We start from the raw sequence: 14,292 nt of genomic DNA, 5'->3' as shown, positions 1-14,292 counted from the left end.
CGCATTATTTTAGTATAATATTTGGCGTTATCCGCACTTTTGGTTGTTCTACGAAATTTTCGAACCTATTGACACAATTCTGCACAATTTTTTAATTCAAAATGATGGCATATTTTTGCCCTGGGCAGCTGTAGTCATGGGTAATGATAATTTATACTTGATACAAAACAAGAGATGGAGAAAAGTAGCTGCAAACAAACAACTCATCAATGTTGATAGCATCCTCAACAGATTCAAATTGTGTTGATATAGATACATGCACAATGTACAATGTACATAGTACATTCAATAGAAATTCTATTGTGTTATTCTGCACCACAATTGTTATCGGTGTGAAACACTGCTTCTGAACGTTCACTATTGTTTTTGACTGAACATCAACAATCATGTGTTGCAACGTTCTTATATACAGATTAGCCTGTCTAATTAAAGAAGAATATCCACACTTTGCAAACATTTTGCAAAATAAATGCTCAGAGTTAGAAACCGGATTGGATCCGGAACGGCTCGGGACAAAAATCCATAAATTTAGCCTGTTGTAACAGAGTAAATAAACTAAAAACAGTTCAACAAATCCGAAGGCCAAATATCATGTTCTTTATTAAGTTATAAGTATATGGAACCAATCACAACCACAGTCTTCCGAATGTAGGCACGGACTTCAGAAGACCGAAACATTTGTCAGCTCATGATGATCATGGTAGCATGAAACATTAACAAAAATAGTTTCCAGAAAAACTTTGAAAAAATGTCGACTTAGAAAATGTTCGGTCCGAGTCATTCTCGATAGGTACTTCGATGGTAGAGCTCCTGCTTCCGAGCTCGTATTGCAAAGAGGTTAAGCCTGCCTTCCGAGATCACATTACAAGGGGGAAGCCTCGAGTAGGGCCTGTCATGATATCATGGATTGCTTAGGTTCCACCAGGATCTGGTAGTCCTCATAATTCTGCGGACTCTATGTATCGTCATCTCGCACAACTCCGTAAGACCCTTGTGAGTTAGGCATGTGAAAATTTGCAGCCTTCCAGACATTGATTGGGTTAACGAGGTGTCGTACGTCACCTCAATATCGGGTGACAGGGGGCTGACCAGGCCAGAACCCAATTGATTGGGTCTGAGGTCACGTGATTATGAGCCTGAGGTCACGTGACTGTGACGTCACCAGAGCTTGTTCTCCGTTTCCCGCTCATTGGACCAGGTGAGCTTGCATGCTTGTGAATGTGGGTGTAAGTACAGCTGTACTGTAGTTTATATCTAATTACCCCCTATTATAGAAACCGTAAATTTATTTTCTGACATAAAGCTAGAAATTTACCAAAATGACCTAAAATTGCACGAGAAATCGATTAAACTTGGTTTCAGAGCTCAACAATGCTTCCTTATGCCTTACTATCCATGTGTTATCGATACAATCAACATTATGATCATTGATCATGTTGATTAATTAGTAACAGGTAATAAATGGGCAGAAACAACGGATCGATTTTGAGTGACCAATAATTGTCGTGATGATACGCTCACAGGCTACCACGTCTCGTGTAACCCTAGGACTCTAACACCTAACAGACTCAAACACGCTTACAGGCTTCAAAAAAATAGGGAGCGACAGGCTTGTCAGGCAAAACAATAGCATCTATATTAATAATCTTGAGTGTTAAGGTCTAAACAGACTCTTCTTCGTGATGTTGTAACACGACTAGGGTAATGAAAATTATTAGTTGGTTTGTGTGTAGATAGTAGGTCTGTGCGGCTTCTAGTGATAATAGAAAATTATTATGATTATTACGTAAAGTTATGTTTATATGGAAACAAGGAGAGTAACTTTACATATTGAGGCACTTTTCTGGAAACTACTTTTGTTCATGTTCATGCTTCCCTGAGCATTATGAGACGGAAATACTTTTTCGGTCCGTACCTACATTCGGAAGGCTGTGGATGTGATTAGTTCCTTATGATTATAAAGAACGTGATATTTGGCCCTCGGATTTAAAGGAGAATGCGCAAATTTGGTCCTCAGAGAACTGGAATAATCGCAATTTGTCGCGAAGATCTGTTTGTCTCGGCAAACGTCAAAAATCGTGATTTGTCGCAGGGAATGGGAAAAATCGCGATTCTGCACGTGCCGCGATTTCCTTTTGACCTTGCCGCTCCTGTCTCTTGATTGCTTATGATGTAATGATCAGGAACACATGACGTATCATCACGACCATTATTGGTCACTTGAAATCGACCCGTTATTGTTAAGAATGCAATGTAGGTGTGATGGTTGTTTCTGCGTATTTGTTACCTGTTACTAATTAATCAGCAGGATCGTAATGTTGATTGTATCGATAAAACATGGATTTTAAGGCATAAGGAAGCATTGTCGAGCTCTGAAACCAAGTTAAATCGATTTCCCGTGCAATTTTAGGTCAGTAATGTTCATCAAAATAAGTTTATAACAATGTCGATATTTTGGTAAATTTCTAGCTTTCTGTCAGAAAATAAATTTACGGTTTCTATAATAGGGGGTAATTAGATATAAACTACAGTACAGCTGTACTTACACCCACATTCACAAGCATGCAAGCTCACCTGGTCCAATGAGCGGGAAACGGAGAACAAGCTCTGGTGATGTCACAGTCACGTGACCTCAGGCTCATAATCACGTGCCTCCGACCCAAACAATTGGGTTATGGCCTGGTCAGCCCCCTGTCACCCGATCTTGAGGTGACGTACGACACCTCGTTAACCCAATCAATGTCTGGAAGGCTGCACATTTTCACGTACCTAACTCACAAGGGTCTTACGGAGTTGTGTTAGATAACGATACATAGAGGCCGCAGAATTATGAGGACTACCAGATCCTGGTGGAACCTAAGCGACCCATGATATCACGACAGGCCCTAAGCCTCGAGTCCAAAATCGTATATGGCTAAGGGTAGGTGCGGACTTCGAAAAACGAAATAACATTTTCGGCTCATAATGATCAGAGTAGCATGAAACATGAACAAAAGTACATAGTTTCAGGAAAAACTTCCAAAATCGTATATCGAGAGGTAGGTACTAGTTACTACTACTAGGTACGGACTTCAGAAAACCGGAAAAAATATTTTAGGCTCATATTTCATAATGATCGATCAGGGTAACATGAACCGTGGAAAATTTGGTTTCCAGGAATCCACTTTCACAAGCATTTCTTAACCCACTCGTCTGCTGACGTAACATTGTTAGCCAAAAACTTCCCAACTTCCCTAGAACTTAGACATAAAAACTTAGACCACTGGACATAAGTTTACCACTAGACATAAAGTTAACCACGAGACACCCAAATCAATGTCTGGAAAACTGCAAACATTCAGAATACTATACATCTTATGAACAAAGGCAAAGATGAGGAAAACATTTTAAAAACTAATTACAACACTACAAATCTATTACATTTATTGAGAATTATGTAATGTAACGTGATGGAAATATTCTAAACGGGCATATCCTGTCCAAACCCAGGATGCACTACATGAAGAATTCGTTGTAACTTTGTTTGAAAAGCATTAATAATAGTTAATACGTACGTGACGATAAAATAGTGAATATATGCATTCTTCAGGGCGGACTGTAATATATTATTCGTCCGAACTTTATTTTTAGATTTTGCACATTTATTTTACTTCCTCCCGACCGAATGTTAATTCCACAAGTTGCAGGGTCTGTGGCTATTATGCCAAAGCTTAGACGTAGCATCCTGGGTAGTGCAAGTAGAAGAAGCAACGGTGTCGGTACGGTGTTGCGGTACCGTTGGGGGATCAGTTAATATGAAGTTGTGCTAAGAACAGTTATTTCACTGTCGTTTCACCTTCCTGCTCTTTAGTCGCATCTTGATTTAGTCCTGCTATTAGTATTAGGGATAAGGCACGGTTAAGACACAAGGGTTACATAAGGTTGAGGCACGGTCACTTAAGGCACGGTTAAAGCACAGTTAACGCACGGTTAACGCACGGTTAACGCACGGTTAACGCACGGTTAACGCACGGTTAACGCACGGTTAAGGCACGGTTAAGGCACAAGGGTTACATAAGGCATGGTTGAGGCACGGGTATATTCCCCCAACCGTGCGTTAACCGTGCATTAACCGTGCCTTAAGCGACCATAATGGTTGCTTATGGGCAGTTTGTGCATTAACTGTGCCTTAACTGTGCGTTAACCGTGCGTTAACCGTGCGTTAACCGTGCCTTAAGTGACCGTGCTTCAACCGTGCCTTATGTAACCCTTGTGCCTTAACCGTGCCTTAACCGTGCCTTAACCGTGCCTTAACCGTGCCTTAACCGTGCCTTAACCGTGCCTTAACCGTGCCTTAACCGTGCGTAGCTACATTATCGAATTGCCTTAATCATGTTAAGTGATTTAAACCTCATTCTGTCCGATAACCATAATGATAATATGCCATTGAAATTTAATTAATTAAATTCTTTTGAATAAGTAAAGGTAACCAATATGTGTCGAGATTATTATTTTTCTCTTTTAGTTTATTCCATCTGATGTCTGATTGTACCGCCATGTCTGTCGTATATAGTTTTTAAACGTTAGTGTTACCAATAAGCAGCTTAAAGGAAAGTGAGAATTTGTTGTTGGAGAATTCTAAATTATTATAGTTTTCTCTTTGTTATGAGAGCCGCTCTGACATTAGTAGCTAGTACCATTCTTGGTTACTAGTTGCTAATATGAGCGGGGTATAAATACTTTGTTATTATTATTATATCGGGTCTCAATAAGAGGTTTCGACTGCCTAGGCATCAAACCTTGGCAATCGGTAATTTTCCTCTGGCCCGGAGTCAATGTAAAATTGGACTACAAGGGATAACTATTGTGCAGATAGAATGTGCATACAGTCTGCAGATGGTCTAACTGAACTGTAGATAACTTAGCTGCAGATGGTTAAACTACAAATATCCGAGAAATATTTTTAAAACTGCAAAAAATGTATTATTTTCTCAGCAAAGGGGCCAAACGGGGCAAAAAAGTTGGCCTCATTACCGAGATTTCATGGGGGACAATATTTGACGAATCAGCTTTTTCAAAAACGATTCAAAATTTCATACAATTCATTTAAAACTGATTCGATTCCTTTTAGTTTTTAAAGAAGTTTGAGGTAATACTTCTGTTAAATGGTTTAACAAATCTGTAATAAAGTAATAATAAAATGGGATTGTCTATACAAAGCATCATGTTTAAGAATATCATCTGTGAATACTTCACAGATGATAAGTTCTACACACTCTACCTATCACACTTTACCCACTACATTCCACCCACCACACTCTACACTCCACACTCTGCACACCACACTCTACCCACCACACTATACCCACCATAATGCACCGAGAGGCCGACGACCAGGCCCCCTTATTATTAGGGGTCCCACGTAGATCAGATCATATCACCAATTAGTGACGTATAATTAGTGATGTGATCCATCAGTCGAATTTAACTGACCTAGAAATGGGCTAGATACAGGGTAGAGTTCACATGTCAACTCTGTACATCATGGCATTGCATTAAGAAGTAAACATGATCTTTAAGATCTGACCGCTTGACTCGTATATCACACAAGTGGTCGCATTACAAGGGGGAAGCTTCGATTCCAAAATCGTATATCGAGAGGTAGGTACTACTAAAAGGTACGGGCTTCAGTAAAGTAAATCGTTGACACACCCTTTTGATCGCAACGTGTAGCAAGTAAACCGGAAAAAATATGTTAGGCTCATAATAATCATAATGATCATTATGCAAACATTCACATGACGATGACTCACCCACTTAAGGAATTGTGCGAGAAGATGAACAATCAACAAAGGCAAAGATGAGGAAATAAAATAATGTGTAATGCGTGTTAGGCATAAGGTAAGTTAGGCATAAGGTTAGTTAGGAGTTAATTTGTTAAGTGAAATTGAATCATGAGATTTGGAACAATGAGAACATTGATCAATTGTTAAGACAATATATACAGACAACGGTAATCACACTATATAATGACAACACTATATAATGACAAGCACTTTATAATGACAGCTGATCTTTGTCATTATATAGTCTGCAAAACGCACTATATAATGACAACACTATATAGTGACAAGTTTATCTTATATCGACTTTTCCTTACTTTTCTTTAATTCTACCTTTAGAATATTACAAATAATCTTATTTAAGTAAAATGTATAACTGTCAAAGAAATATAGTACAATCGAAATATCATAAAATCCCAATATCGTAAAACTGATAATATCAATAATCAAATGTCGAATTCATAGTGCAGCAGAAACAGCAGAGAGATAATCGATAACTTCGTACTCTTGGTTATCGTAGGCTTGCATGAAGGATTCCAGAAGGGAGTCGTACGTTATCCACTTGGCTGCTCTCTGGGGTGGAGGTCTAATGATTGATATAGCTTTTCCTTCATTGAGCCCTATATATATACGAGTACCACCACATGATAACAAGCTCCAACGACACCAACGAGCTCCAACAAGTACTCGTGTTTCCACTTGAGTACTTGGATCACATCCTTTCCACAGCTTGCCTTAAAATATTTGAGATGACGGATCAGCTAGTGGTGATCTGTGACACGTTCGATGTTACGCGACCTTACCATTTGAAGGCATGGGTCACATCCTTTTAGGTAAATTTGCAGCCGTCTCACATGTCATTATATAGTGTGCAAAACGCACTTTATAATGACAGGACTATATAGTGACAAGTCACTATAAAGTGCTTGTCATTATATAGTGTTGTCATTATATAGTGCGGGAATCACAGACAACATCTCATGAGGGTAAAGGAAATATTTCTATGAACGTAGTGATCAGGAGTGTCAGCTTTATACTCGGACGACGAGCCCTCGGTCCCCACAAAAGATAATCTTTATAATTATAGTTAAGACTAGTAGTACAATCTGTGTAAAAGAACTAATGGTCAGTCTATTAAACACATGAAAAGCAGTGTGCTCCATACCCCTTAGTCTCTAGCTTTGTTATCAAAACACGTGATTCGATCATGTGATGTTATCTCATTGTAAACAGGGTTTATTTGTTTTATTACGTGTAGTATGGTAAAGTATTAACACAATTTAACTAATAATACCATGTGAACAGAGTTGACATGTGAACTCTACTCTGTATCTAGCCCATTTTTAGGTCAATTAAATTCTACTGATGGATCACATCACTAATCATACGTCACTAATTGGTGTCATGATCTGATCTCCGTGGGACCCCGAATAATGAGGGGGCCTGGCCGTCGTGCAGCCAATGCACCCACCACACTCTAATCAACAGACTCTACCCACCACCCACCACACTCCACCCTCCACACTCCACCCACCACTCCACCCACCACTCTACCCACCACACTCTACCCACCACACTCTACACGCCACACTCTACCCACCATACTCTACCCACCACACTCTACCCACTACACTCCACACCACACTCTACCCACCACAGTCTACTCACCACACTCTACACACCACACTCTATACTCCACACTCTACCCACCACACTCTACCCACCACACTCTACCCACCACACTCTACCCACCAAACTCTACCCACCACACTCTACCCACCACACTCTACTCACCACACTTTACCCACCACACTCTACCCACCACACTCTACCCACCACACTATACCCACCACACTCTACCCACCACACTCTACCCACCACACTCTACCCACCACACTCTAACCACCACACTCTACCCACCACACTCTACCACACACGACCTCTCACGCTCAGTCTGCCAACAACTGCACCCAAGTAAAATATTAATCACCGGGTCTGCCCTGTATTGTACGAGATAGCCTGGTTCACCGGCTTCATACAGTTGATTGCATTGTCTCATAATCTTCTACACTGTTCTACAAGTTATATTGTTTTTCTAATACTCTGTATTGATCCTCACCACTACCTCCTGCCTGCACAGTCTCACTCAGTAGCACTACCAGCGTGCAGGTAAAAGTTGATTGTTCTCATCTCACCAACGTCTGCTCTGATCATCTCTTTCGTCGTCATCCAACCTGGGTGGAACTTTATAAGTTTATAAGAATTCGGGGATTGTTGTTTATAATGTTGTGATAAATTTGTTACAATATAGTGTTTCCCCCCCCCCCTCCCCCTGCACTGCCAACACCTTTGCACCTTGTGAAGTTGTCATGTTATTATAAAGCGCAGCGTAACTGTTCTGCCGATTTATCTTAGACAGTATTAAGTATTAACTCGTTTAATTACTTACAATTTATTTCCTATTAATATCGACTATTGTAAGCCTTTAGGAAGTTGTCTGGAATGTTCCGCTGCGGACTTTGTTTCTATTGTCAGTGCATGCGCAGTTACGCTACATCACGCATATATTCCCGTCTGAAAGTTGAACTTATCATACTCAGCACTCTACTATTTTCCTTACTCAATATTTTCCATTCCTCTCCTTCTTTTTCGCTCTTCACAGTAACTGGCAAGGCATAACGCATGCTCTTTATGGCAGTTGTGTTCATAGTTATATTTTAAACAAAACTTCCCCTCCGTTCCCAATTATCGTCATGATGAAGGTCTGTAAGTTTCACTTAGAGAGCTAGTGATATAGTCAGTTGAGAACTTAGCGCCGCTGCACGTGTCTTCAACAGTAGCTAATTATAAACTGTTTGCACTTAAAGCAGGCAGCTGTTATCAAATCACTCTCTTTATGCTTCTACTGCTTCGTCAAAGGAGAAGTTGGGTGCTGCGCGAGAACCTTCTTTGTAGTTTCAGGGTTTTTTTCTGGCTGCGTGAAATTATCATTACTTCAGTGGAATTTCCATGTAACCAGGAAGATTTATGGTATGAAGCAAAGTGTGAACGAGACCAAGGGATTATTAATATGTCCTTGTTTCGTTTGTTATTTGCTTGCTGTAACTCAGCAATTGCCATGATCTTCTTACTAAATGCTCCCTCTAACATATCTATATTTACTTCTAAGTTCTAACATATCTATATATAGTTCCTCTTCAATAATGGTGGTTAAGAATAATTATAGCTGTTAATTCGCTCTCGTGCCTTGGAAACAGACTTAATGAGTTATTTACTTACTTGATTCTAGAACTTTCACACCAACCGGAAAAAGTTCAGAAGTTACCTAATATTACCAGTTTCTTTATTTTCTAACATAGTATATTTCACTCATAGTTCTTTCGGAAAACTGCACAAATAATAACCATTGAGATTTTAAAATTTAACAATAATTATTTCAATTTAAGCAATAAATGTTGGTTCACCGATACACTAGATCACTGTTGCATGGCGGTGGTTATTTGACCTCTACAGCAGTGATATTACAAGTTGGTAATCCGATAGGTCATCTTATTAAGCAACTCTGTATTTGATTGGATTCTGTATTTGAATCTAGGGCGAGATTTCCGTACGTGACCGCCCTAAATTGTCATTTATTTATAAATCGGTTTAGTTATCAATTAACAACGTTGATAAGATTCTTTATCATTCTGTAGAACAAAGGACATCGTGAATAGGTGTGATTGTGATGTCTGGCCATAAGGTTATTCATCATGAAAAATACATCATACAATGTGTCATAATATTTACCATACAAAATCACCTTCGTCACTTTTGTCACTTTTGCTCATTTGCACTTTTGCACTTTTCTCGCGCGGACGCGTATGTTGCTTCTTGTTGTTCGTTGTTGTTGTTGTGCCTTTGAGCGCTTGTTTCTTGTAGCCTCACAGTAACCCTTTACAAAGATATATTATCATGTATTTAATATTAAATCTGTGTTTCTGGCCCACCTTGTATTTGCTGATCTGTGTGTTTCTTTTTCCAACAAAGTGCTCTACTGAATTAATTTGGAAGAAAACGAAAATGTTTACCAAGTGAGACAATGAATCTAGCCTTCTAAAAGTTTCATGTCAAAAAATATATTTGTTCTTTGATATGTTATTCTTAGTTGGCTTCATCCATTGTATGACTGCGTGACTTGGTAAACAATTCGTATAATACGTATAATACATACTATTAATATTAACAATCAAATATATAGTTTCTATGCCAAAGAAAAAAAACTCATAGTCATATAAAAAACAAAATCACTTTACTCATTTTCATCGCCAGGCTGCTCTTTCAAAAACAACATTTCTTCCATCAAATTTGTTTTCTAAAAACGTATAAGATGGTTAGAAATTGTAGGAATTGAGAATGGGTATTATAGTAGGTAGGTAGGTTTTTCGTGGTGTCACAAAGGAAAAAATGTGCTCCTTTATTTTTCCACCCGAATATGGAGAAAGATACGCCATTTTATTGCATCTTCTCCGCACGCAGAGCAGTAATGGTGTCGTCGCCATGATTTAAGTTACCCTCCGCATACCTTTGCACGATTTGACAATTGATTGAATTACACTTTCAAATATTTGAATTCTTGTTACCTACTCTTGGATTTTTCAAACAGGTTCCATATCTTAAGGACATTTGGTGCTACAAGCAAGAGGAGCCCCTTCTTGCATTGTGGACTTAAATGTTAACAATTTTCACTTATCACGGTTATATAATATGAATTTGATGACCTGTGATTCTACCAAGGATGTCAAAGTAAATATATCCTGAATAGTCATCAAACATCATCGACCATTCACTGTTCATGTCAATACTGATTAGATTTTTAGAAGTCGTGGTCGTGCAATTCATCTATTTCTTATTTCAAAACAGTGGTGCATTCATGACGGCGCTTATCAGATTTTGTTCTTTACCGTATTTTTTGCGTCCTAGCAAACTGACAACATTCTTCTACTAATAGAGCTCGTACTACACGTTGACGTAGTACTACAAATTAGTACGTGTACTAATTTTAAAGTTTTTTAAACGATACAGAAATGTTAATCATTTATATCATGCTCACAAGAAGGCAAAAAACCAAAACCCCCAATTTCAAAACGCACACACGCCACCCTTCTGCAAGCTCACAATCACGTCTGTCTATAAATTAAACAGTACGTGGTCTGCAGCAGTCACACTGCACAGTAACAAACTTCAGCAAATAATAACGGGTAATGTTAGTGGGACAGTACCAGGCATATAATCCACCTGGGTTGCCTTGGTACGTGGAGCATTAGTAACTTTCGTAGAGAGACGGGGCCTGGATCGTCTCCTTTGTGTAAATCCTGTAAACTTTATAGCAGTTTCCATACACACCACCACATTTGAGAATAGAAACTTACCACGCGGGGCATGTGTTTGGTTATTTATCGGGAGGGTTATAATGACCGGTGGGTGTCGTAATGGTGGCCCGGTTAAATAAAATGTGGGGATTTTCTTGGCACTTGCGCTTAGTACCACGTGAGGCGTCCCATTGTCATTATGTATAATATATGAGCATAATAATTACATGGCAATTATGACTGATGGTTCAACCATTATACAATCTCCCACAATTTAATTTCTCGACCTCCCTGTCAACTTTATGATCTCTCTCGCGAATTTTCACACCCTCCCCCCTTTATTTTAGATGAAACACTCAGTGTAGTTTCAATATTCTAATGATGCCCTTCTGATAGACATTGTGGACTGTGTTTGAAATCTTTTGTTTTGATGCCTGAATTATTATGTATTTTCACGTCTGCCCTGCAATGACGATGGTCTTTTCTCGAGTATGCAATTGTCGTAAGTCCGTGTGGATAATGGATTTGTTGCCATCTGCACTGTTTTAAGCTTAGTCTTAGGTTTTAACTTTGGATTTAGATTAGAGCTTAGACTTGATTTTACGTTCGGACTTCAGATCCAATTTTGGGCTGGGATTTTGGACCAGCTTTGGTCTGGGTTTAAGGGTTGGGTTACGTTAGGTTTTGGGTTAGTGATCTGGTAATGGTTATGATCTGTTACTCAGGGTGTCTGTATTACAGTAAAGACGAGGATTTGGTTACCAATTACCATCAGGGTTGAGGTATGGCAATTGGGTTAGAGTGTTAATGTTATTGAGATTAAGCAACCTTGGGGAGTGACTTGATGATATAAAAGTTTGCTCCATTGCTTCTTAAAATTAGCTAAACTTACTATTTCCCTATTTCCGGTTCTACAGACATAATGACATCCCCCCAATGAAGATGAAGTAGCAGTTGCTGTCTGGTATGAAGAATGCCTATCACTATGTCTCCGAAACAAAGACATCCCAGAACAACTTGAGTTTTGGCTATGAGTAAGTATTGAATAGTGTGTGTACCCCCTGTATTTTGACTCGGTTCCACGACTGTCTGAGGTTGTCGGAAAATATTTCTCATTTGATATTGTAACCCATGCTGTGATTCACAATGAGTCTCGACACTCATAGCAGACATTATTGGGAGTGTCGACACCTAGGTGAACTGTGAAGCTATGTTTAGAATTGGTCGAATTTGTGGTTTCTCCTGTTTTCTCAGTTGAAATATAAAGTTAAAAAGCTTTAAGTTTAACGACTGTCACCAATATTCACGTCTCAGATGGTCGCTACTCCTTGTCTAGACTCTAGAATAAGAAACACTCAATTTGGTTGTACTTAAAAGTTTGTTCTTGTCGTTGGGCAACAGTCAACAGCGCACTCTAGCACAATGAATGATAATTCCGTCAAAACTTGAGCATAAGGCCAAGTTTTGTTAATCTTATATTACCCTAAACAGGACAAATATATATATATATATTTGTTCAGACTTCAGAGGACTATGGGAACAAAATTAAAATAATTATAATTTCAGCAAAAACTGAACAGAAAATAGGAACTATAAGTTATAACAGTGACCCTTTTTTGCTCATCTTGCTTACAAAAGGCGATATGAGTGCGTCTTAACTCTTAGCACAAGATTAGTACATTAGATTGCAAAACTTTTGCACTCCTATTTCCGGGAAATAAGCGATGAACTTCTCATACTAATAAGATAAAACAAAGACAGGGGAATTATATGAACCAGCTTCCTCTTCGTCGTTTCTTTGCCGCTAGATTTTTATTTTTTGTGTTTGTTAGGTATTTTTATCTATGATCTAAGTTTCTATATCTATGGTCTTGAAATCATCCGTGTTAACATTGTGAAAACTTTATTTTTATACTTCCGCTCGTGATTGAGCTGGTTATTTTGCTTTAAACCCTGATGCATCGCAGAAAATGAAGTCGGGAAAGTTACATGCTTCAAGTATATCGGATATAACTCAGTTTTTACACGTTTATTGTAAATATTTGCATCTTATCGTTTACACTGAGGGCCGAGGTATATCGCCTGGATTTGATTGCATTATAAAAAGATATTTTATTGACGTATGATACCTTTATATTTTATGCGTTGAAATTTTGATTAGTCTTGTAAGTACCTTAACAGCTTATAATTTTCCGCCACCAAGCGGTTACTTTTTTCTTCAAAGATATGTTTTTCTGCTCTTCGTTGATCTACGTCTAACAATATCGCATATCTTTAACTTGATCGCTGTAAACCATAGATAGGTTAATATCGCATACAATTGTACTCGAGCTGAATTTTTATATTGTGGGTGTGTACGTGCTCGATTCGTTTAGAGCAGATAATTTAAGTAGGCCGGAAACAGAACCTTGTCCAGTATAAACCAAACAGTGTTTAACCATACAGATCTGTAAAATAATTAAATAATAAATATGTCAATATATTCTAACCCCGAATCCATATGCACTCATGTCATTTCCGAAGCTCTGTGTCATTTTCGAAGCTCAAATTGAGAAGGCCGGAAACAAAACCTTGTCCAGTATAAACCAGACAGAAGATATCGTGTTTAACAGAGATCTGTAAAATAATTAAATAATAAATATGTCAATATGTTCTATCATACGCATGTTTCTTGTCTTCTTGTCTGTCAAATGTGGTATTATATGTTTGAAAAATCCCCACTATAAGATTTACCGATAAATTAGCCTAATGTTCGTTCAATAACATACCCTCTATTTTTCATATCGAGAAACAAATTTACCTCAATTTATACCTTTCTTTAATTATCTACACTATCATTACGTGAGGGATATAAATTTTACGCCGTCTAAGCAAAGCGTACAAGTTAATGCACATAATTTTCTTTCATAATTTCAGTAACATATCATTTTGCGTTCACATCGGCAAACAGATTCAACCTAATTTATGCCCGTTGTTCAATTATCTGTCCTGCGTAACGCATAAATTTTACACCGTCTTTAAATTAAGCTAAGCGTATAACGCTAGGAATTTAAAGATATATTATATCCCACTATATATACACTATATATACTACTATTGTGATATTGTTCGGTGTTAGG

General features: G+C 38.3%; 1 protein-coding gene across 2 annotated transcripts in view; it reads left to right on the top strand.

The window, feature by feature from the left end:
• Positions 1-3,400: 3,400 nt before the first annotated feature.
• Positions 3,401-14,292, top strand: part of LOC134812460 (uncharacterized) — a 99,652-nt gene continuing 88,760 nt past the window's right edge. For both annotated transcript variants that reach the window (XM_063819892.1, XM_063819894.1), the window contains exon 1: positions 3,401-3,430. The gene's annotated coding sequence lies outside the window, so the exon portion shown is untranslated. The remainder of the gene's footprint in view (positions 3,431-14,292) is intronic.

The sequence above is a fragment of the Bolinopsis microptera genome, chromosome 3, assembly GCF_026151205.1.
Source record: "Bolinopsis microptera isolate Bmic1 chromosome 3, MBARI_Bmic_1.0, whole genome shotgun sequence".
In the NCBI taxonomy this organism is placed as follows: domain Eukaryota; kingdom Metazoa; phylum Ctenophora; class Tentaculata; order Lobata; family Bolinopsidae; genus Bolinopsis; species Bolinopsis microptera.
This window is presented reverse-complemented; position numbering and strand designations above follow the sequence as displayed.